Here is a 24330-nt window from a genome sequence, read left to right as displayed (position 1 = left end):
GGAACTGCCCCTTGCTCTGCCCATGCGTGTCCCCGCCCATGTTCCCATGGCAGCACCGCCCCTTTGGTGACATCATGCCGTGGCCACACCCAGTCCCCCGCCTACTTCCGGTTCCCACGGTCCCGAACCTGGAAGTGGGGTTTTTGACACCCAGAATGACAAAAAACCCAACATTCCCAGCGTTTTACCAGTGGTATACAGTGATCAAAGAGAGGCACTCCTTACATGGGAGCCTTTCTCCTTCCAAAATAAGAAAGAGCTTTGTAGAACTCAGAAAGAGTTTGGGAGAGAGAGTGAGTTTTTCAAGGGTCTTTTGAAAGCCACCTTCTCCTCAAACACCCTGCTCCCACATGACTTAAAAGATTTATTTGCATGTCTCCTATCAGCATCGGAGTACATGCTGTGGGAAGCTGGATGGAAGCGCCACCTTAAGGCACTCTGAACTGAGCTATTACAAAGCTCCCAACATGGCCTCGACAGCTTTGACCATCCCATCACTATAGATCACTTGTGCGGGGAGGGAGAATGGGCGAACCCATGGGACCAAATGAGGGCTCTTTCAAAGGTTGTTTTACAAAAAATCAAGGACGCAGCAGACAAGGCATTTGCCAGTTTGCCCACTGGGGACCCACATCCTGGTTTTGCTTTTGTAAAGCAGAGAGACAATGAAAGCTTTCTGTCCTTTATAAATAGATTGAAAGCTCAAATGGAAAAGCAAATCACAGATGCTAGTTTGACAAATCCCATGCTTTTAGAAATGGCCAAGCAAATGCAAATAACATCTGTAAACAAGTTATTCTAGGTCTCCCCATTGATCCATCACCATCTTTGTCCACAATTATTGAAGTCTGCATGCAGAGAGCCCCTTTTCTGATGACCAACATAACTCCATCACCAGCACAACCAAGGACTGTGGCAGCTCTTAATCCCGCACATAAAGCGACACAGACATCGCAGGTAGCACAAAGAAAGGACTTCAGTAACATTGTTTGCTTGCGTTGCAGGAAAAAAGGACATGCGGCCTGCTACTGCCGAGTGCCCTATCCCCAGGGACAGCATCATCAGCAGCGGAGGGGGCGAGTGACACCACACGCCAGCAACAAAAAAACTAAGGGACCAGTGTGGCCCTGCCCCACGTGAGGACACAAATGGAGCAGGGGTGTTGAGGCCAGCATGATATGGACTTACCAGGCGTGACGATTTTCCACCAGAAATTACAACCCTCGTGTGGACCCCTCAACTGCGTTCCCTCCTGGTAATATTAACACCAGTTGTTTTTAATTCCAGGGAGTGGACGCCTGTTCAGGTTCGACCATTGGAGGATCCACTGCATAACCAGTTCAGGCTTTGTAAGTACCTTGTTGTTGGAGACACGAAGTGCACACCAACTGAGATCAGAGTGGCACCCCTGACCATGCCAGGGAAGCATGACAACCACTACCTGATCTTGGTCAGTTGTGTCCATCCCCCCTATTTCCTACCTGCCGAAACAGCTGTTGCACAAGCGATTCCTTTCCCGGAGACCATCCGTGTGGATGAAACGGCACCGGAGGTTTACGGGGCTGAGGCAGTAGGAGAAGATAAGCCCACTCTCACTTGCACAATCACCAATGGGGATGAGAGTGTGAATGTGAGGGGTGTGATGGACACTGGGGCAAATGTTAGGATCATCCCTGAAAAGGGATGGCCGTCGCATTGGGCGTTGCAACCTGCGGCAGGCAAGATCCAGGGTATAGGGGGTGTTCAGTTGGCTTACATTTCCAAGGACATTGTACAAATTAAGGGGCCAGACAGTCAATTGGCAAGCGTGAGACCGTACATTTCTAACTATAAGGTTACCCTATGGGGGAGGGATGCCATGTCCCAATGGGGGGTGAGATTACAGATCCCGAAAAGCCCTCGGGATTTTTAATAGCGGCCGCTGATGAGCGCCCTGCCCAGAAACTTGATTGGCTTTCAGATTCACCTATCTGGGTAGATCAGTGGCTGTTGAACAAAGAAAAATTAGCGGTGTTAAGCGAACTTGTTGAGGAGCAATTGGCTCAGGGACACATTAAGCCCACTTTCAGCCCTTGGAACTCTCCAGTCTTTGTTATTTAGAAGCCAGGGAAGAGCAAGTGGCAGCTCCTCCATGACCTTCGTGCAATTAATAATATCATTGAGGACATGGGACCCCTGCAACCAGGAATGCCTTCCCCGACGATGCTTCCCCAAAATTGGAATCTGGCTGTAATTGATATAAAAGATTGCTTTTTTAAAATTCCCTTAGACCCTGCCAATGCCCCACGATTTGCCTTCTTGGTTCCAACCATCAACCGTGAAGCCCCAATGAGAAGATACCATTGGAAGGTTTTGCCTCAGGGAATGAAAAACTGCCTGATGATCTGCTAGTGGTATCTTGCCTCGTTGCTGTCCCCATTGCCAAAGAGAAACATGCTGTGATCCTACATTACATGGATGATGTACTCCTGTGCGCTCCAACGGACAAGGACTTTCAGCTTGTGCTTGACCAAGTGGTCAATCTTTTGACAACTGCAGGATTCATTCTTCAAGAGGAGAAAGTTCAGAGGATGCCCCCTTGGAGGTATTTGGGTCTGGAGATTACTGTGCAGACCATTGTTCTGCAACAATGGCAATTAACAGTAATCCCAAGACTCTAGCGGATCTCCATTCCCTGTGCGGGACTTTGAATTGGGTCAGGCCTTGGCTAGGGATCACCACCAAAGACCTAGCCCCCCTTTCCAATCTATTGAAAGGGGCAGAGGAGCTCAGTTCTCCTAGGATGCTGACCCCAGAGGCAAGGACAGCATTGGAGAAGGTCAGTAATACGCTATCACACAGACAGGCCCACAGGTACAAACCAGAGCTTCCATTTAAGTTTATTGTTCTGGGTGAGTTACCTCATTTATCTGGGTTGATATTTCAGTGGGACCAGGACCACAGGGACCCACTCTTGGTCATAGAATGGGTGTTCCTCAGTCACCATCGGTCCAAAAACATCACCACACTGCAAGAGCTGATGGCAAAGCTTGTCGAAAAAGGAAGAACCAGAATCCGAGAATTGGCCGGTTGTGATTTTGCGTGCATTCACCTTCCAATTGGCGTTTCAGCGGACAAGATCAGTTCGCACAAAATGACAAAGGACGTGTTTGAGTTCTTGCTTAAGAACTATGATTCATTGCAAATTGCACTGCAAGGCTACAGAGGACAAATTTCAGTCCACTCTCCTGCTCACAAATTGTTCAATGCAAATTTTAAATTGATAATCAAAGATAAGAGGAGTCGGAAGCCTTTTAAAGCCTTGACTGTTTTTACAGATGCATCCGGAGTGTCTCACAGGTCAGTGTTGACCTGGTAAGACCCTCAGACTCAGCAATGGGAGACAGATGTTGAACAAGTTGAGGGTTCCCCTCAAATCGCTGAGTTGGCTACAGCTGTCAGGGCATTTGAAAGGTTTGAAGAACCCTTCAATTTAGTCACTGATTTGGCATTTGTAGCTGGAGTGGTAGCCAGAGCAGAGAATGCGGTTCTTAAGGAGATTCCCAACCAGCCTCTCTTTGACCTGCTCTTGCGATTAATTTATACTGTCTCCCGGCGAGAGCACCCCTTTTTCGTGATGCACGTGAGGTCGCACACTGATTTGCCAGGATTTGTAGCGGAAGGGAATCAAAAAGCTGGTTCCCTTGCCGCTGGGGCTGTTTCTCTTGCAAATGTGCCTGATCTTTTCCGGCAAGCTCGTCTGAGTCATGAGATGTACCATCAGAATGCTCCCACCTTGGCACAGCAGTACCATCTGCGAAGATGCCAGGCAAAGGCGATCGTGGCGACATGTCCCCAATGCCAGAAGCTGGCTCTCCCATCTCTAGGTGCAGGAGAGAACCCAAGAGGGTTGAGCAGCTGTGAGATCTGGCAAACAGATGTTACTCATTTTCTCCAGTTCAGCCAGTTGAGATATATCCACCTCTCTGTTGATACCTTCTCAGGTGCGGTTTATGCCTCTGCCCACGCAGGGGAGAAAGCTGAGCATGTAAAAAAATCACCTGCTCCATGCCTTTGCCACTCTCGGAGTTCCTAGAGAAATCAAAACAGACAATGGCCCAGCATATACCTCCAAAGCTCTGAATGAATTCCTGCAGGAATGGGGAGTTGAGCACAAGTATGGCATCCCTCATTCCCCCACAGGTCAGGCCATTGTTGAGAGAACACATCAATCTCTCAAGCAGGTGCTGCTTAGGCAGTGGGAAGGCGGTAAAGGCCTCACACCCAGTGAAAGGGTGTGCAAGGCATTGTTTACCATCAATTTTCTTAACTGTAGTTTTGAAAATCCGTTTCCTCCAGCAGTTAAGCATTTTAGACCTGCGAACCCTGACAGCCGAGAGCGTCCACGAGTTTTGATAAGGGACCCCAAGAGCGGGCAAGTGGAGGGGCCGCACAAATTGGTTTTGTGGGGGCGTGGATATGCTTGCATATCCACTCCTCAAGGGCTGTGGTGGATCCCACAAAAGTGGGTGAAGCTGTATGTAACACGTCATCCAGTCCGTCCTCCGGACGGTGAAGTCACGCCGGTGGAGACCATATCTCAAAGCTGGCCCAAGAGCCCATTCCAGTTCCCTGAATTTGTCCTTTTCAATTAATATATTTGTTTTCTTTTCAGAAAAAGAGACCACCCAAAAAAAATGCATCCTGGTAAAGCCCAGACAATTATTCTCCTGTATTGAGTATCAAACAGGAGACAGGAGACTGGGTTTCTCAGCTGTTCTCTGGGTGGGGAGCTTCTGGGGGGGTCCCTTCGATTGTTCGCTCAATTATCTGGATTTTTATCATGTTGTTTCTCATTATTGTCGGAGTCTAGAACATCCCTCTGGCCACCCTGGAGGGTTTGGAGACCAGACAGGGGGTCTGGGATCTGTACAAGGGGGTCAACCAGCCTCATACAGAGCCCAGGAGGACACTGCCTCTGATCCCTGTCCATGGGAGTGAATGCCCACACTGTATGAAGAATCACAAGCTGAGAAAATTCAAAATAAGTAGTACTTAGTTTATCATAGAATGTAAATGTAGAATCTAGGATTCTCAGTATATGGGGTTGAAGAGGCAAGATGGAGGAATTGGGGAGTGGCCCCTGTGCGCCTTGTTCTTGCTCTCGTCCCCCATTTTCTGCTGAGTTGGATTTTAGAGATTGGTTTAGAGTAGAAATGACATGTTAACATAGGTAGTAAGTATTGGTGTGATTCTGTAAATAAAAAGTTCATTTTGGACGGTGGTTGGATCAGGGGAATGGTACAAAAGGTCCAGGACCCTCTGATCCGCCCAGTCCGCCGCATGTCCTGCTCTGCTGGGGATGCCTCACAGAGCTGAGAAAGAACTAAGATAAGGTACCCTGCCAGGGAGGCCTGGCAGAGCTGAAAAAGAACTGAGATAATGAAGAATAAACAACCTTGGAAATATACACTGGCGGACTCAGCTTGTCGTCTCTACCTCTGGTATGAAACACTTAGGGCAAAGAGAAGACTGAAAACCTTATTACCTCTGGGAACAGCAACCCAGAGGAAACTCCCAGGGAACAGCAACCTTGGGGGAACCCTTAGTACCTTGGGGAACAGCAACCCCAAGGAGAATCTCAGGGAATCAATAACCCTTATGCTTTTAACCCTTTATGCTTTTAACCCTTTATGCTTTAACCCTTATAACCCTAACCTTTTTATGCTTGGCATGTTTAAAAGATGTTGTTTGTCCCAAGTGTTTAATACTCCTTCTGCTAATGCCCTTGATGTTGCTGTTGACCTTATAGCCCCTGACCCTGAGGAACCTGAAAATGAGCTCCCTGACCCATGGTTTCATGACATTTATCCCCAATCCAAATATCACCCAGACCCTCATTTCTATAAAAGAAGAAAGGGGGAGATGTGGTATCCCCTGAAAAATGGTTTATTCCCTCAAACCCCATCCATGGTTCAGCCCCCATGTCTGTAAAACCCAACTGTTATCTCATCCCACGCCCACCCCATGTCCATCATCCCAGACCCACCTCCCAGTTCTGGAATGTTCTCCCCAACTCTGTTCCCCATTTGGCAATATGTTCAAATCACACTTTTGTGTTTTCCCCTGATTGGTTCTTCCCCTATGGGGAGAACCCCTGAAAGTTACTGATTGGTTCCTGATTTTTGTACCACCCCTCTTTAAAAAGGCTCGCATTTCTTTGTGTCTTGTGGGGCTGGCCCGCTTCGGACAATAAAGGTGCACTGGAACTGCCAACCCTTAAGACCCCGCGTGGTCCTTTATCTGCCCTCTGTCGCCACCTCACTTCTTTTGGACCTTATCACAATCCACTCGACCGAGCTTGCCGGGGTTTAGGAATCCGGGATTGTGATAGATGTTTGGCTACATTTCTTCCTCAATGTACACCCAGAAATGAAAACTCCTAGGATCATCGGGATCATCAGTTCAATTATATGGGTCAATGGCAGACATGTTAAATTTCCATTTGCATTTAAATATACCTATTTCAAATTCACTGTAGGCATTGTTTGGCTGGTAGGTGCATTTTAGCATGTAGTTTGTATTTTTATTAGCCACAAAAGCATTCATGTAAAATTAGACTTCCCACCTGTCCTGAGGAAAGTAGTCATGAAAAACAACCTCCAAGATCCCATGGAGATACAGAAGATTGATATAATAAGGCACGGGTAAATGATTAAATAAATCATGATAATAAATTATGGGTAAGAGGAGGATCAGGACAAGATGTACAGCTCATTTTAGTATGTTCTGCACTGGGATTAATTCAAGACAGCAAGAAGAACGATCTAAATTATTCCCTAATGAGGTGCACCTATGGACGCTTCCCTGCCATCAGTGATGGTCCACAGTTAAGGACAAATGTGCTGTGTGAGCTTAGCTCTTTTATGCTTGGACTGGAGAGCATAATATCAATTCCAACTAGAACAGAATGAATTGCCTCTTTTTTGCCTGAGCTGATCTAGGAGAGGAAATGATTGCTTTCAAATGAAGAGTTCCTCTTCATGCACATGTAAATGTGTATGAAAAGCCATTCATTTTCTATAGAGGTCCTATATATATGGCTCAATTCTCTGCAGAGAAAAGTAAACAGCAGGGAGGGGAAAAATCCCACTTTTGAAACAAAACACCAAGAAACTAAAAGCATTTTGTACAACCAAAATGTGCTTTGTCTGCCCTATTACTAGAGCAAATATTAAAATGAGCTTCACATTCAAATATGCATTTATCCATATCCACAGTTGAGTTCAATTATCACAATGAGATTTAAACATATATTCAACAATAATAAAGAACCAGAAATGGCACAAAGAAACTGTGCAAGAGCCTTTGGGGAAGGGAAGAGAGAGGAGTTTATTCTATGTGTGAGATATGGGAAGGAAAATATCCTAAAAACCTTGCAAAGACTATTTTGGAAAAAAGTGTATGGAAATTGATTTTTTCTCTATTTAAACATCCCTGTATAAAGAGGAGGAAATATTTGAGACTCGAGGACTCTCCATTCTTGCAAAGGAAGGTGAAATAAGGACTAGATTGAGAAAAGTGCAGCTGTCTCTGACAGAGAACGAAGTGCCCAGCCAGCAAGTTTTAAACTCAGAATTCAGGTGGCCAAAGTGAAATTCACACTGTTACAAAATTACCTTTGAGGCAAAACATGAATGTGGAAAACCAGAAGACACCAAGTGAGGGAACGTGCCCTCATGCTCTGACCTAGGCTTATCCCATGAGCTGTAGGAAATCAGCCAGCAGAAAGTCAGTGGCTTTTCTTCTTGCCAGTGCTGCTGTCAGCAAGGGCAGAGCTCTCTCCCAGCACTGGCAAGGGCTGTGTGCTGCAAACCCACACACAAAACACACATTTCTGCCTGGGAGTCTCACCAGCCCCACCCAACTACTCAGACAATCCATCATAAGGTGGTGCTTTTTGGAGCCCTCTGTTGCTGCCTTATCTGTATGACCCAGGCAAACATTTATGGACCTATGGTATTTCCACGATTATGTGGTAAAAATCTGCCGGGTAAAAAAAATCCCAAAATGTAAAACAATCAAGTAGTGTTTCTATTCCATTGAGAAAGTAAAATCACAAAGTTATGCACCTGGAATGTACTCCAACACTTCTGAGGCTCATACACTTAATCCCTCCTTCCTAACAATATAGTCTGGGCCCCAAAGACTTTCAGCAGTGGAGAAGACTGACTTCTCAAACACAGTCCAAAATCTGCCAAAGCTGACAATGTTGAATGTAGGCGTGACATTAAATACATGGAGTAGATGCTAATGAAGGAATCCTGCCAGCTCCTGTCACAGGGATGTGCTCCTGCCTCCACAGCCCTGAGCAGAACAGTCTTATCCAGGCTGCAAGTTTGCAGGGACTGCTTGGGAACACACATCTCTTCCCATAAAGATGGCCAAGAGCAAGGTGACTGAATTCTGGAACATGGAGAGCATGCCAATTTGCCTAGCTGAGGATTCCCCGGATGGAAACTGGACTGCAGGCACCAGGTTAGTGAGAGGACAAGGAAGCTGCAGCTCCAGCTCATCCCCACACACGGCTCTGGGAGTGCCTACATGCATGGCAGGGCTCACACAGCAACAGGAGCTGCAGCCCAGCCCTTGCTTTGCCTTGGCCTTTGTCCTAGATTACAATGTAAGATGTGCCCAAAGTATGGATTCTATCATAAGCTGTCTTCACAAGCTGTAGAAACCAGGTGGGGCAGTGTTTCCCTTGCCCCCTCCCTCTGGACTATCTTCTGTTAAAATGGGCCATCAATGCCTTGCTGCATGACTCACAGGTAACTCCCTCTGGGAGCTATCTTTGTTTAATGGGCAATCAAGGACCCACTGCATGACTCATAGAATGATATCAGCCCATTGTGAGATGCTCTGCCCAGGGGGAGAAGCCAGTGATTCCCACCTAGATATAATCTGGGATTTGGGACAGCATGGGAGGCCTTACCCACTAGATTCCAGAGAACAGAAGCTTTCTACAGGATCACTGCTTCAACAAGACCGCTTCATCTGGACTGCTACCAACACCCTAACTAACACGTTGTCAGGTTGTATTCTGACTCTGTCAGTGGTTTTTTGTGCTATTGCTTTTATTTTATTTTACTTTTTTTCTCTCTCTCCTATTAAATTATATTTCTGACTTGGAGTCTCTCACTGGTTTTGCTTTCAAACCAGCACAGCCTTCCAACCCGAAAGAAGTAGAACCTGGACTTGGCTCTGTTATAGAATTGAGCAATAACTAAGATTGGAAGGCATCTTAGGAGATCTCTCCTTCTGCATCCTGCTCAAAGCAGCCCTTCCAAGATGCCTAGGACTTCAGGCAGTCAAGACTTGAAATCCTCTGCAGTGGCACAATTTCTCCAGCCCTTCACTCCCCCACCTGGCCCTTGTGGGGAAAAAGGTTTTCCTTATCTCCAGCCAAAGCCTCTGAAGCTTTCAGCTACTAAGCTTTTGATTGAACAAAGGGCTGTAATCACTTTTTGAGGATTTTATTTTAAAGGATCTCAGAAAATTAAGACGAAAAAAGACAGAGATGGAAAAGGGCAGCTGGATTAAGTACAAATAAAATGGATGTGCATCAGTAGGTGCTCTGTGGTGATTCCTGAGCATTTTATGGTAGAAAGGTAAAATATAAAAGTACTAATGTCCTGAACAGGCTAAACAGCCTGAAGTAGAGTGGTATGTCTGGGCTGAAACCACAGAAGTAGAGAGGACATTGGAACAAATTTCAAATACCAGTTCTATCTGTATCTTTCCAGGTCACCATAGAAAGCCAACTGAAATGTTTGCTGTATTTATTATCTGTATCTATTACACATTAAAACAGGGTGAAGCCCAGCTCTGAGCTCTCAAAATACATTGACTGTTCTTCAAACCCGAAATGTGGAATATGTGATGGAGAGGCTACAAAAAGAAGGTTGGAAATACAGATTGGTTGTAATTGCTTACTTCTTGAAGAGGTGAATTTACATTTTTTAAGGTTGATAAAAGTTCATCTGTCATTTGAATGTGAGGTAGTGGAGGTGAAGTGAAAGTTGCAGAACTGGTTTTTGAAAACACAAGTGAAATTTGGCAAAAAGGACTCAGATGTCAGGAGCACTGAGTTATGACTGAGAAATCCAAAAATGAAGAAAAAGTAGAAGAAATGAATAGCAGAATCCACAATTGACTCCATCAAGTACAAGATAAAGAAACTCATTCAACATGACAAGAACTGACAGCACAAGGCCCTGCATTAAGGATGCATTTTTGTAGTATTTAATAGCCAGGGTGAAATATCAAATTCAGAGCAATTTACAGTACAGTTAAATCAGTCCATTTTAATTTAGTCTGAGTGACTGAGAATCCCATTGCTATCAAAGTTTATGATTTGTGCTGAGTAGAGCTGGTTATAGAGCTGAATAGAAATAAGGTTATGAATGACAGGTCTCTCATGCTACTGTCTGTCCACAGAGCACAGAACCAGTAGCAATCCCACCTCTGGCTCCCTCTGCTCCCTTTGCTCAAAGAGGAGCAAAATGACCTCAAGTCTATAGCTGTGGTCACACCACAGCTGGAACTTTCCAAGACAGTGAGTGCCAGTTCTGGAGGGTGTTGTCTTTAGTGCAAGGCAGAGCTGCAAGTTTCTGGCCAGGCAGCACTTGCTGTTGGTAGCTGAGGATGCTGAGTGCTGCAGTTCTGCCAAGACCTAGCAATTCCCCTCAGTCAGTGACAGGTGGAAAATGGGCTTTGATCTGTTATGTTTAGGCTGCAGCTTTCTAGGATTCTGATAGGAGCCAGCCTGAAGCATGAAGGCTCCATGTCCCCAGAGGAGGGAGCATGTCAAAGACACTGCCCTCAGCCGTGTTGGATATGTAGGGGACACTGTGGTCTGGAGGCATCTGTCCCCCTCCACAGACATGCCAAGTAGCTACAGGCACAAAAAATGTTGATCTGACAACACAAGTCCTGTGGGGTGATTTTTACCTGTGAGGTTCTTGGGTGTGCTTACCTGGGAGCATTTCAGAGACACACTGGGGATGCAGAGTTGCTGCTTGAAGTCAGAGATATTGGTGCTTTTGTTGTCAGGTTGTTCTTTTGCCTCTTCAGGCAGAGCAGTCAATACCAGACATGACAGGTGCTCTGAGTCCACCTGCTTTTGGCTTTTAATAAGCTGCTAACAGTTGACTGTGTTGTTCATGAATGTGTGTGGGGACACTCTTCTCTTGTGTGGCAAAAGACACAAACTACATAGTTCTGAACCCTTCTTCTATGAAAAAATCAGACTGCATGTGTCTGGTGATACCTTTTGTTAGGAAGTCTGCGATTTGAAAACTCCACTAGAGCCTGGAGGCTGGGGCAAAGCTGCAAGTCCTTCACTGCTGTCTTGTGTTGCCAAGAACAGGAAGGACATGTTGAAATTGTGGATGCTGTATTTGAAGTCAAATGTGCACCCTTGTGCCTGGAGAGCTGCCTGGGACAAAAGGAGCCAGGGGTGTGGATGCAGCTGAACATGAGCCAGTGTGTATCCAAGTGGCCAAGAAGGCCAAGGGCATGCTGGCCTGTGTCAGCAATAGTGGGGCAGGTGGACCAGGGCAGTGACCATCCCTCTGTGCTGGGCAGCACTGGGGCCGCATCTTGAGGCCCCTTGGAAGCAGAAAGACATTGAGGGGCTGGAGTGTGTCCAGAGAAGGACAAGGGAGCGGGGGAAGGATGTGGAGGACAAGACCAGTGAGGAGGCGCAGAGGGAGCTTTAGCCTGGAGAAAGGAAGGCTCATGAGGGTCTTTCAGGCAGAATTCCAGAAATCCCTACATGACAGTGCTCACCACAAGGGCTGTTTCCCTACCAAACATCCCCTCACTGCATCCAAGTGCTTTAGACACTGCAGTCAGTGACATTTTCATTGTTTGGTTTGTTGGTTTGCTAGGAGAAGATCTGTTTATTTTGTCTTTCTCTAGCAAGCAAACATGCCTCTGCTCAAACTTTTCCTGCCCTTTTCCAGCACTGGGAGAGGTTCTTCTAGAATTTTAGTTTGCAAGGTGGCAGTTCTGGAAGATGCACATCTGGACTTGCACATCACTTTCAGGTTAATAGGGCCCACGCTTTTTGGCAGCCAACAACAATGTGTTGTGTTTGGGAATTACACAGGAAATCAAAGCCCTTGCATTCCAGCTGGTCCTCAGAGATCAGAGGGGCTGGGAGGGGCTGGGCTTTATTTCTGATTACAGCCACTTTAACACCATCAGCGTGGTCGAGTCCAAAAGAACTTGCCTGAGCACAGATGCACAGAGAGTGCAGTTCCCAGTGCAGTGCTCTGGGTCTGATCATTTTCCACAAAGACCTGCATACTGCAGATTCCCCAAGGGTGTGGTTTATTGAAGCAACAGGAGACTAAGTTTGAGATTGCCACTGATCGGGGCTAATGAGTGTTGATGTGTGTAGTGACAGAAAGTATAGTAAGAGAAAGATTATAACAGTGAGATCTGTCTCTCTGTCTCTCTGTCTCTCTGTCTCTCTGTCTCTCTCTCTCTCTGTCTCTCTGTCTCTCTGTCTCTCTGGCTGTCTCTCTATCTCTCTCTCTCTATCTGAATCTTCCTGGCTCTGCTCCAAGGCAGTTGGAGGTCCAAAGCTCACCTAATGGGATCCTTTCTGGAGAGGAGGAGAGACATACTCCATTGACCAATGCGGAGCAGGCAGAGATGTTTCCCCTCTAGAGATGGTTGTTTTTTCCCCTCAGAGGTGTTTTCCTCCTCCAACCTCTTCTGCCCTGAAACTCCCTATCTATCCTGTAAATTTCTGACTTTCCTAGTGAGGTGGAACAATCTCATGTTCTAGTTGGGTTTTAATGACTTTTATCATACATGCATGAAAGAATTCTCAGTTGGCAAAAGAGGGAGAATGAACACCTTGACCTCTCTCCACATACTGAGGTGGCTGTAGAGAGTTTGTGACCTCCATCAGAGGATCATCCTTATCTCCTGAATGACCAGGATCTCTAACAAGAGTGTAGATGTCAGAAAGGCAGGAATGGCAGTGCGGGCCTGAAGAGAACATGAACTCCAGAAGTGTATCTTACAAGGAATGAGCTCAGACAAGAAACCACCTGCAGAACCAGGATGGAGCTGTGGGAAAGAGCTGGGTTTCAATCACTACAGAAAGACAAACAGGACACAGCAGTAGAGGGAGGCCCTCACCAGACCCTGAGAAATTTCACATGTTCCCTGTTAGCTTCCTGTTGGGAAAGGTGAAAGTTAAACAAGAAAGTTTCACAGATATGTAGGTTTAGCAGAAGGCTCTTTGAATGTAGAACTTAAGAATAGAATAGAAATTAAAGCAAGTTTTGATACAGAATAATAGAAGATGTCTAAAGTTAGAACTGCTGAGCCAGTTGTTACTGGACAACTAAGAAAGCAAAAGTTGAGTTGGAAAGAAGTTTTACGTCTAGAGCAAAGGATATATAAACCACAAACAAAGAAGATGTTTTCACAAAGCAGAAATAGGTCTTAGAGAAGCAAAAGATACCATAGGCAAACAAAACCCATGTTTTAAGTAGAAACAAAGTCTAAGAATTTTCCACTGCAAGAAAACAGAAAAACAGCCTTAGGTTTAAATTGTAACATTCCAACTTGAGGTGATTGGATTGTACTAACCATAATATAGTAATGATATTAGTTCTGATGGGCTATAGGTAAGTGTAAAGGTATTGTGTATGATACTGATTGGTTTCTATATATTAAGATGCTCAGCAAAGATAACTATATAATGCACTGTAACCAAAATGAAAGTGGCTTCAGGCATGTCTATAAGCTGTAGCTAGTAGATTTAGACATAGGCTCTGTTATCCCTGACCCAAGACTGCTGTAACATCATCTGTATAATAAACAGCATTATAGAAATGAGCTGCCTGGAGTCCCATATATCTCATTTCAGGCTTTTACAGCTGCCTGAGAGGCTTTTGGAACTTCAGCCCCAGATGGACCCTGATTGTTCTGCCAGTGTCACTTTGGAATCCATGCCTCTTCATGGGCAGAGAATGACCCAGAAGAGCAGCAGCACAGTGCTTTGGGAATGTGTGAGCCCATCAGCCATCCAAACGTTGCATGGGAAGTTGAAACCTATCTTCTCTTGCTTTCTGTGCAGGTCCCTCTAGAGAAAGAGCATGAGCAGATTGCTTTGTCAGACGTGCCATGCCAGCCATGGGAGAGATGTTTCCAACTGAAGAATGGGAAAAGCAGCTCAGGCAGCAGGTGGGAGAGCCACAGGAGAATGGCCAGGTAAGCCTGGCTCACCAGGGACAGAGTGAAGGGCAGGAACAGGGGCATAAAATGGAGCTCCTGGGACTGAGGAGGCCAGGAGTCCCATAGGTACGGTAAGCACAGAGCCTTGTCGTCTCCAGGGCAGGGAAGCAGAAAGAACTGGCTGAATTAATGCGATTTTGAGGCTGTAAGAGGAAAAGTTGAGCCTGATGGGAGATTTCAGTCACTTGCTCTGCATTTGTGTGTACAGAACATTGAGACAGAGCCACAAGCAGAGCTGCCTAAAGCTCAGTGACATCATGGCAGTGAAGAGGAGGAACAAAGAAGATGTGACAAGAATTCAAGATCACTGGAATGTCCATGAGCAGTCAACAGGGGCAATCAACAAAACCAGGTGAGCGTAAGAGTGGCAGCCACTCCACTTATGAAACTTTCTTTCTCTTGTTCTTTAAAGAACTTTGGTGAGAAGCTGCAGGCAGAGCTGCAGAAAGCTCAGGCTAGGATCAAGGCTAGGGAGAAGAGGCTGGAGGGGAAAATGAAAATTGTCAAAGAAAAAATGTATCTCCTCCTTAAGGAGCAAGAGGCTCCAGAAAAATGAGTGAGTGAAAGAGCGACAGCCACCACAGTCACCTGGTCAAATTGGTGCTTTCTGCTCTTCTTGCCTTTCCCTTGTAGAGCAGCAGGGGGGTGGAGTGATGCCTCTGGGTGCCATCCTGCAGTAGTGTCTATCACAGCCACTCTGAAGGACACTTCCTGGTCTGCTGAATCTCAGCTGCTGCCCTGGGCAGTGGGACTAGTCCTTTGGCCTTTTGGCCAATCCAGTCTGAATGGATTCCTGCTGGCTTGTTCCTGCTCTCCTTGTTTCTTGAGGTGTTCTTGCAGGTGAACATGGTGCCCCACATGGATCTTGGAATAAGTCGTCTGCATCCCTTGTGAACCTGTTCTTTCCATTTCCTCACTGTCAATGACTCTTGGCTGACAGGGACAAGCTGTAGTCTCTGACTGCTTTGTTCTGTTTGACTTCAGGTGGAAGTACTGACATTTCACCTGGCAGCCCACAGATTTCCAGCAAGTGACTGGCAACAAGATTGGCACGAGGCATAGGAATTGTCCCAACCAGAAGTGCTGAAGGTTGAGCACATTCTGAAGATGGTGGAGGAAAAGAGAACTCAGTGGGAGGAGGTAAAACATTAGAACAAAGAGCTGCAAGTTTGTCTGCAGCATGTGGAGGGGGAAAAAGTCCTTGGGAGAAAGTGGAATGGTCATTTTGGAAGTCATCCTTCAGAAAATCCATGAAAATGGATTTTGGGGAAAATAGAAAGTTATTCTGGCTATGGACTCAAGTAAAACCAGCCTTTGGTTTTGACCCATGTAGTTTGAGAAGTGGACCCCAGAAACAACCCATTTAAGAGCCCTGCTTGTGGCTGACAGCATCTTCCTAAGGGCTTGCATTTGAAATGGGATCTTGAGGTAATCTCTGCCAGCCACTTTTCTGACACAGACTCCTTTGTTGTCTCAGATCTACACAGGCTCTTCTATTGAACCTGCTGCTGCAGCAGCAGTGTCATCTAAAGGAGCCTTTGCTCCCCAAGCTGAGAAGTGGAGCCCAGGCAGTTTGTTCATCTCCAGCCCTGACACAGCTGCTGCTCAGCAACAGGAGATCGAGGATGACTACTTGATGGAGCTACTGAGTAAATTTTGTGTATTTCTTCTCTGAGGAACAGTGTATTCTGTGTACGTGTCAGCATAGGTGTACCAATGTTTCTTCTCAGTTTGGTGTCACAGGGACATTTAGGACTCTGCACAGGAACTGCTGTGCTCCAAGGCAGTAAGAGAGTTCTCTGGTGTTCCATTCCATGGGGTTTTTTTAATGAGAATATTATATTTTTGTCAGTGAGAACTCCTTTAAAAGAAGATCAGGTGACAGCAAAAACAGAGAGCAAGAGGTGTTTTTATTGTGCCCCAAATGAAAAAACAGATACTTTTATAACAATCTGTATTTGATATCCTGGTTTTGTTCTTATAAAGATGTGTCCAAAAGACATATTGATGTGGTGTGATCAGATAAAACTGCACTGTAGGCATTTCTCAGGAGCAAGCCTCCAACCCGTCTGTTGTATATTCCTCAGAACCATGGCACTTTTTCATACCTGATTCCAGTCATTCCCATGACTGTTAGAATCCTACCCATTCGCCCAATCCATGCTCAGATCAGTCTCTAAGAAAATACATCACGCCCTTTGTGATTCTGCAGCACAAGTTATTTAATCTGTTTCTTGCCCATTACAGCTGCCAGTGCTGTGCTCTCAGGTAAGACCTAGCGGGGCTGAAAACAGAGCCCAGTTGACTCTCTGTCTACCATCAGCTGTTGGGACAAAAAGGGCATTGATCTGCACCTTGGTGTATCTGATTTTAAAGCCAATCCTGTTGTGTCCTGAATGGGGACAACACCTTGTAAGGGGCTCAGGCTGGCTGTGCCTTCTTCCATTGCTTGTCAGTGCTCGTGCTTGGGCTTTGCCAGCTGCCCTGCCCCTGAGGGCTGCTGTGAGTGCAGAGGCTGGAGCCTTCCTTAGCTGGGAGGGTCCCGCTGCTGCCCGGCCGCTGCAGTGCGGAACTGGCCCGAGGCAGCAGCCCCTGGTCTGGGCCGGCTTTGGCATCGCACGGCCCAGACTCACGAGAGGGTCAGCATCTCCTCTGGGCAGCTGTCTGTGTCACGGCAGCACCCGAGGAGCTCTGCTGTCCCTGTTGCCCTTGCCTGCTGTACCGAGTTGGGAAGGCGGGGACGTGTGTGGTGCTGAGAGGGCGAGTCCAATGGGAGCAACTGATCCGTGCTGTCAGGATGAAGAGAAGCAGTGTGGTCCTTCACATGGGGCATGGGCAAGAGCGTCTTCGAGCTCAGCCTGCTCATCAAGGGTGAGGGTCCTGATGCAGAAAGCCCCCTTGGGACTGGTTATAGCATGAGCTGCTCTGGTTTACAAACAGAAAGGCATTCTTTTGACAAATTGCTGCTAGGTGGAGAAGATGCCCTCCTCTCCTGGGAATTAATCTCCCTGTATGTCACAGTGGACACGGGAAGAACCACACGAGGACATGCTGGTGAGCGAAGCAGGAAAAAAGGGCGAGCTTATTTACAAAACCCAGTTTTATACATTTCCCATGGTGCCCGTGGATTGGAGGATGGAATTCCACCTCTCAATCCACATTGGTCGAGCTAACTGTCAATCACATTTCTCCTCCTACCTAGAAATATGTAAACAATAAAAGACAGTTAGCAAAACATGGCCAGTGTTTATAGTAGAAAATGTGATAAGGTGAAATTTCTGACTCCAATATGAAGAATATAACAGAAGGCTTAAAAAAGTCTTCAAAACCAGGGTGACACCTGTACTTTGTTTTCTGTCAAGAGATCTCTTCAAAGGACTGTAGAAAATCAGTCTCTGTGCTGGCCATTTATACTGCCTGTCTTGTTGCAGTTGCTATTGTTGTTTACCCAGCTGACCACAAAGGACTCAGAGCCTCAGACAGTGGGGTTGCCTTTCATATCTCTTGAATGGTGGGATTTCTGCTTTAATCATCTTGTATTTTGTTTCACTCAGGGAAAATGGTGGGCATGGAAAATCCCCTGATGATATACACTGAACTGGAAAATATTGGCAGTTGGTTAGTCCAACCACAATTCTAAATAACCGTGGTGCAGGTGATTTGCAGATGCAATATCTATCAAGTGTTGCAGGAGAACAGGACATCTGGACACACAATCAATACGATTGAGCAGAAGCCATTTTATTGTTTACATTAAACTACAGTTACAGATTCTAAGCTGCTTGTTCACAAGTTCACAGATCCTTTGATTGGTTTCCTTGGCTTGTCCACAGGGGGAGCACTCATCCTTCAGGACTCCTAATTGGTCTAAGCCCACCATCACATTGTGCCTCCTTTATCTAGGCTTTGCATTCTTGGTAGTCAGTTTTTCAGGCTCTTCTTTTCTTATCTTAGCTCTGTTTTTCTCAGTAACCTTGACAAATTCCTGAGGGTTCTGATAACGATAACTGCAGGTGGTTTGTTAAGATTACTTAAAAACAGTTTGGCTAGTACACAGAACAACCTCAGTTATTCAGATACATCACTACGAAGTGTGAAGTCAGGCAAGCTGCAAACATATTCAGCCACTGGGGTTAGTCTGCCCCATCTCTCAGTACTGGCCGGAATTCGTAAGTGTGGTCAGAAAACATTGTCAAAGGCACTTGTATTTCATTGCCAGAAACAGCAACTTACCCCCTATCACAGTCATGAGAAAACAGTTCTTAGGAACATTTCTTTCCAAGAGTTTGCTGAAGGAAATAGTCTGTAATCAGGATAAAACTGTATAGTTTAGAAACAGAAATCCAGGAAGAAAGAATAAACAGCCTTTTGAGCTGAGGCAGTAAACCCCAGTGCTTTAGGAACAGGCCCAGTGTCCATGCGCTAGAGAGGAAAATGCATCTTCTGCCTTCTGGTAGACCCCTCCTGCATCCTGCAGGTTTAGGCATTTACATCAGAGATCTCCTTCCTGGGCTGGCTTTCACTCCAAGATCTAAATGTCTGCTCCTTTCTTTGCTGCTCTTTTGTTTCTCGGACTTTTGGAGGTGTTTGTAGAGCACTCGACACTGCCACAGGAGAAGAGGTAAATGTCAACAGCCCCTGCAGATTCTGCTGCTTTCGAGGGCTTTCCTCTCTTGTGTGAGCTGTGACTGGAGCTTTGAGTAGAGCTGTGCTGAAAAGGCACAAGAAGCACAGCCTGGTGCCAGCATGCAAATTGCATTTGGGACAGCCTTTGTCCTTCTCAGCTGCCAGAAGGGAGGCAAGGAGGGCAGCAGTTCCTTTCAGAGAAGGACGTGCTCACTCTCTCTCAATTGCTAAAAAAAGGTGGGGCCTTATAGAGCATCTCACTGCTCTTTGGAGCTTGAGTCCTGAATTCTCATTTCTGGCTGCAAGCAAATATATCTGAATGTTACTGTAGTTCCTTAGCCAGCTGCAGTGCTGCACTTGGGAAGTGCACGTAGGGAAAGATCTGCAAGGGATCCATAGAAACCCTAAGCCCTGCTTATAGCCCAAGATTTATCCACAGAGTATCAAGGCATGGATTACGTCTTTTGAAGTCCAGACAGAGCAGAGAGTGAGGTCAGAGCTTTGTGGGTGATAGCTGAGACACCATTGTTAACAAGTGCACAAGGCAAAACATCAGTGGCCACGTGTCCTGTAACTGGCCCCCAAGAGAGCAGAGAAATTGGCTGTTGGAATGTCAGTTCCTAATGACTCTGATGTCTAATCACAAGGCACTTTGGTACAGCTTGGCTGTGTCATTGCAAAACCACTCGCTCCATGCATGTTGTTGTCTTCTGCCACCTACTTCTAAAGTTACTTTTTCAATGTCATTTTAGGTAGCCATAAAAAAATAAATTTTCAGGGACTGAGTAGGAAGTAAGTAGCCATTAATGAAATCAAGATCATGAAGAGGAATAGGAGTCCCAGTGTTGTGAATTTTTTAGACAGCTGAGTGGTCATGGTCATATCCCAATGTTTGTTTACACACTAGAAGTGTACGAGGTTTAAAACCCACTTTGGACACTGGCAGAAAATTGATTGGTTAATTGGCAGAGCTGATTGGTTAATTATTATTTCTCTACTCATCTCCAATGGATAGGAAGAGTACATTCTGTCTGCACGAGTCTTCCATGGCAGACACAGTTTGGAAAATTGTTCAAAAACTGGATCAACCCTACCACAGTAAGTCAGTATCCTGTAAGTTCACTGGCTTCATGTTGTTGTTTCAGGATTGATTTTTTTTTTAAGTTTCTTAAATGCTGATACACCATCCTAGAGAGAATTTCCCTTGGATTGTTGTCCCTCTATTCCATGGCTGTCCATGCCAGGAACACTAGGTGCTTATTTTGAGAAATACAATGAGTGAGAGGTTTTTAATCTTGGCTGTTACTCAACTGCACTTTTTGCTTGCTGGGCATCTAAGACATCTCCTTTTTCACAGATGTGCCTTTCTCCTTGAGACTGCACAGACTGCAAACAATGCACAACCAAGAGAGAATGCCTATTCCTTTTATTCTGTTCTTGTCAAAGGGACCTGGAAACAAGAATCAAGCAAAAAACCAACACAGCCATGCATGTTCATCTTCATGGCCTTGTTTCCTTCTTTCAGCTACCTTGTGCATGAGCAACTCTGGCTGGTGATGGAGCACACGGACGGAGGCACTCTGAACGATGTCATCAATGAGACTCACTTGTCTGAAGACGAGATTGCAGCTGTCAGTCAGGAGGTCAGGTATCCCATATACGCTTCCAAGGGCTTGGGCAGAATTGCCTGGGAAAGAGGGGCTCAGAACAGGAGCGAATCCATGTGCCAAGCTTTGTTTCTGTGTTGCTGGTATGCTATGGGCAAGCAAGAGCATCTCAAGTAAGCTGCCTGCCAGGGCCCCTGCACTCACTGTACTCTGTTCCTGTACTCTTATCTTCTGCTGTTGCATTCTGACTCTGTCTCTTGTATTTGCTGTTCTCCATCTTGCCTCTCTAAACTTTTGCCTGTCTGTACTGCTTTCCTTGCCTGTAAAAACAAAGGCGGTGGTTGCAGGATTTGAAACTAACTGCAAAAAAAAAGAAAGAGAGACTAATTTCTCTCAGTCCTCAGCTGAAAAGGTTAAAGTGCAGCTGAAATTCTCTTTGCTTCTGAGCACATCCACTGCAGCAGTAGTCATTCTGGCTGGTTTGCAGGGGACAGTCTACAACAGCAGTTGCTGTTGCTCTTTTAAAAGCTGACATGCCTTTCTTTACAAAGAAAAGCTCTGCTAGTGTTAGGGCTGCAAGCTCTTCCTTTTAGTGTCACTGTGTTCTGCCATTACTCCTCATTCCCCTGGAGAAGGAATCTTTTAGAGCTGTTTCCTTCCTTGCATGATGAAATCACATCATTAATTTTTGCCCTCTTGTTCGTATTTTCTCTTTCAGTGCCTGCAAGGACTGGATTCTCTTCACTCAAACCACATGATCCACCAAGATGTGAAGAGCCTAAACATCCTTCTCAGAACTGATGGCTCTGTCAAGCTGAATCAGTATATTCTTGGTCAGATGCAGCATTCCAGGGATGTGGGGTGTGGGGCTGCATTTGAGTGAGTACCAGCTCTCCAAAAATGTTGCTAGTGGCAGTGCAGGGGCCCCTGCTGAGAGCTGATGACGCGGTTGTAAGGTGCACAAACATATCACAAGGAACAGACAGTCCAGAATGGCATTGCTCTATGTGTGTCCCTTCCAGAGTGAGGGAGTTACAACTCTAAAGCTTCAGGGGAACAAAGCCACTGCTGGAGATAGTGTAAAAAAAGTGGGGATTTTTTAAGTAGTCAATGCCATATTTCCTTGGCCAAAGTCCTGAGGAAACAGAGCAGAGACAGTTGTCCAGGAGATTCAACAGCACATCCTTGAACTTATACTGGGGAATTCTTTTGCTTGGTTTCCTAATTGCACAGTATCAAAATAAAAACAGTATTTTGCTTTCTCTCCTGCTGATTTTGGCCTCTCTGCTCAATTCAGCCCTGAGCAGAGTAGATGAAACTCAGTGCTTGAGACTCCTTGGTGGATGGCACCTGAAGTGGAGATGCATCAACCATATGGCCCCAAAGTGGACATATGGTTGTTGCAGTGCATTTTCCCACCCAAACAAATATTTCCAAATTAGGAAAAGGAGTTTCAATTACATCCCTGACTTTTAAGGAGAAGCACCAGAACCTTCTGTGTTTCTCTCACTGAGGTTGGCTCAGTGCTAGGACAGGAGTACCTATTGGTATTTAGAACTGTTTCTCAAAGCCTCTAGCTGTTTCTATTGGACAGGAAGCCAAATTATCCCTTCCTTGATCTTTGTATACTTAAGAAGTGTGGTAGGTAGGAACAGGCGGAAGATCTCGGAATGTATGGAAAGCAGAAGGACCCTTCCCCTCACCCCTCTGTGGTATGCAAAACCCCCTGTGGTATGCAACCCTCCCTAACTCCAGTAATTTTCCACTCCTTTACTAACCCTAGTCAGACCCACCGTCCCCTTGTGACTTAGTGAAACCCCCTTGACTATCTAACCCCACGATGTAAGGTAATAAATGCCATTTTGACCATCCACCACATTGTTGTCAGTGTGTGTCAATGAACCGAGTGGCTCGGGCGAGGCCGAGCTGCCGTCCTGTCTCTTGAGACCAGGTTGCCTGCCTTTTAGCAGAAGGCAACAAAGAAGGAGCACAGAGGTGCTCAAGTGCTTTTTGGGGTATCTTAGCCAGGTGTAAGGGCTTCCCTGCACCTGAGCATGGCTTTTGTTTTGCTTCTGTATCGTTTGTTATTTTCTCGTTTATTAAAATATTTTGATTTTCAAAAGACTCCTGATGAGCTGTCTCACAAATATTAATAAGCCACTCTGGTAGGTTGCAGGCCAATCCTCAGGACTTGATTCATCTTCACAGGACTCATTACACTCTGAGCATGTGCAAGACTGTATCATATGGTCTGTTGGAATAGTGGGAATTGAAATAGTAGAATGAGAAGTTCCTTATGGTAATTAAAGTGCTCTCTCGGTGAGGTGCAAACACTCTCTGATCCTGCTGTCTTTCTCACCTATCCCACGTTCTGTGTATCATTGGTCAAAATCTCATTGCTATCTGCTGGAATTACTTCCACAACAGTCCCCTTCTAAAAATATCCCTGCAACACATCAGCATCTGCTGTAGTTTTGGTTGCATCAGTGGAGGAACTCAAGCCTTACCAATGCAAACAATCTCCATTCTCAGGCAAATTTTTGTTTTGGGTTATAAGTTGTTGCAGCTCTTTTGGCTGTGTTGATGGCCCTAATAACAGGAAACAAGCATCTTAGAACTGGTGTTATCTTTCCTGAAATGAAGGAGAGAAATCCAAACCCAACAAAGTGTCTAAAGCAGTGGTTTTGAGAGAAGAAGTGCACCCCCATTCTTCCCACAGGGAAACTTGCCTGAAACCTGGACATGAGGGTGTCAAGGCCACGGAGTCTCTTGTGCTTCTTGTGCAGTGTTGCTGAAACACTTAGTGACCATACTTCTTTCATAACCCAAGCCACTTTCTCCATGTCACCAAGCTGAAGCCTGGTGATGTGGAGAGCCTGCCAAAAGCACCCCTTTGTTTTCTGGCACTTTCTAGGATGGGCATACCATTAAGGTATTGGCTTGAGTATCCAAATGAGCAGAGGGCTACCATAGAGCTAATATCTCTTCTTCTTCTGATTTGACTATGAAAATTTTCCTTTTGCCATGTAAAGGAAGCTGAAATTTGCAGTCAGCTGAGACACAGAGCTGCAGGTGTTTCCTGTGTGCCCAAATAGGCATTTTCATCCCAATACATTTGTGCATGCATCTTAATGTGTTGGATATGAAATTCCAAATGTTAGTTTCCTTACCCGGAATAACTGATGGATTTCCTTTCTTTACTTTCAATAACCATTTTTTTCAAGAACAAAGCAAAAAGTGTGATGACTTTTGTTTTATGGCAGCTGTGTTTAAGGGACCAAAAAGCACTGCAGAGATGCTTTTCATGTACTCATTGTAAAGAGTAGAGTTATTTGTATAGCAAAGTCCTTCTTCCAAATAGCCTGTCAAGCTGGTATAAGTCCTCCGAGAATGAAACGTGCTTTTGCTGATGTAGTTCTCATTAACAAGGTCAGTCAATGAAATCAGCTGCCAAGACAAGATCTGCTGGATGTTGGAAATGCTGTGACTGCATTGGGGTTTGGGTTTCTGTTGGTACAGGAGAGTCATCTCTGCCTCTCTGCCAGGGCAGAAACTCCCACTGCAGAGTGGACCTTAAACAATGGGATCTGGGAGAACAGTTACAGATGTGAAAGAAGCAGGCTCAATTTCTGATAGCCACAGAAGGGATCCCACAGCTGTGGCAGCTCAAACTCCTCTCACCTTTGATTTCCTGAGCTGCTGCCTGCAGACAGGTGCTGGTCTGCCAAGGAACTCCTGCAGGAAAAACATCCAAGGGATGAGCTCCTCCTCCACTGAAGTCCAAGGCATCAGATGA

At 45.7% G+C, this 24330-nt stretch overlaps 1 pseudogene; it reads left to right on the top strand.

Annotated features, from left to right (window-relative positions):
- The first annotated feature begins 1015 nt into the window (after positions 1 to 1015).
- LOC134564505 (uncharacterized) lies at positions 1016 to 24330 on the top strand (annotated as a pseudogene).

This window comes from Prinia subflava, chromosome Z, assembly GCF_021018805.1.
Source record: "Prinia subflava isolate CZ2003 ecotype Zambia chromosome Z, Cam_Psub_1.2, whole genome shotgun sequence".
Taxonomy (NCBI): domain Eukaryota; kingdom Metazoa; phylum Chordata; class Aves; order Passeriformes; family Cisticolidae; genus Prinia; species Prinia subflava.
Note: the sequence above shows the minus strand (reverse complement) of the source record. Positions and strands in the feature narration are given on the sequence as shown.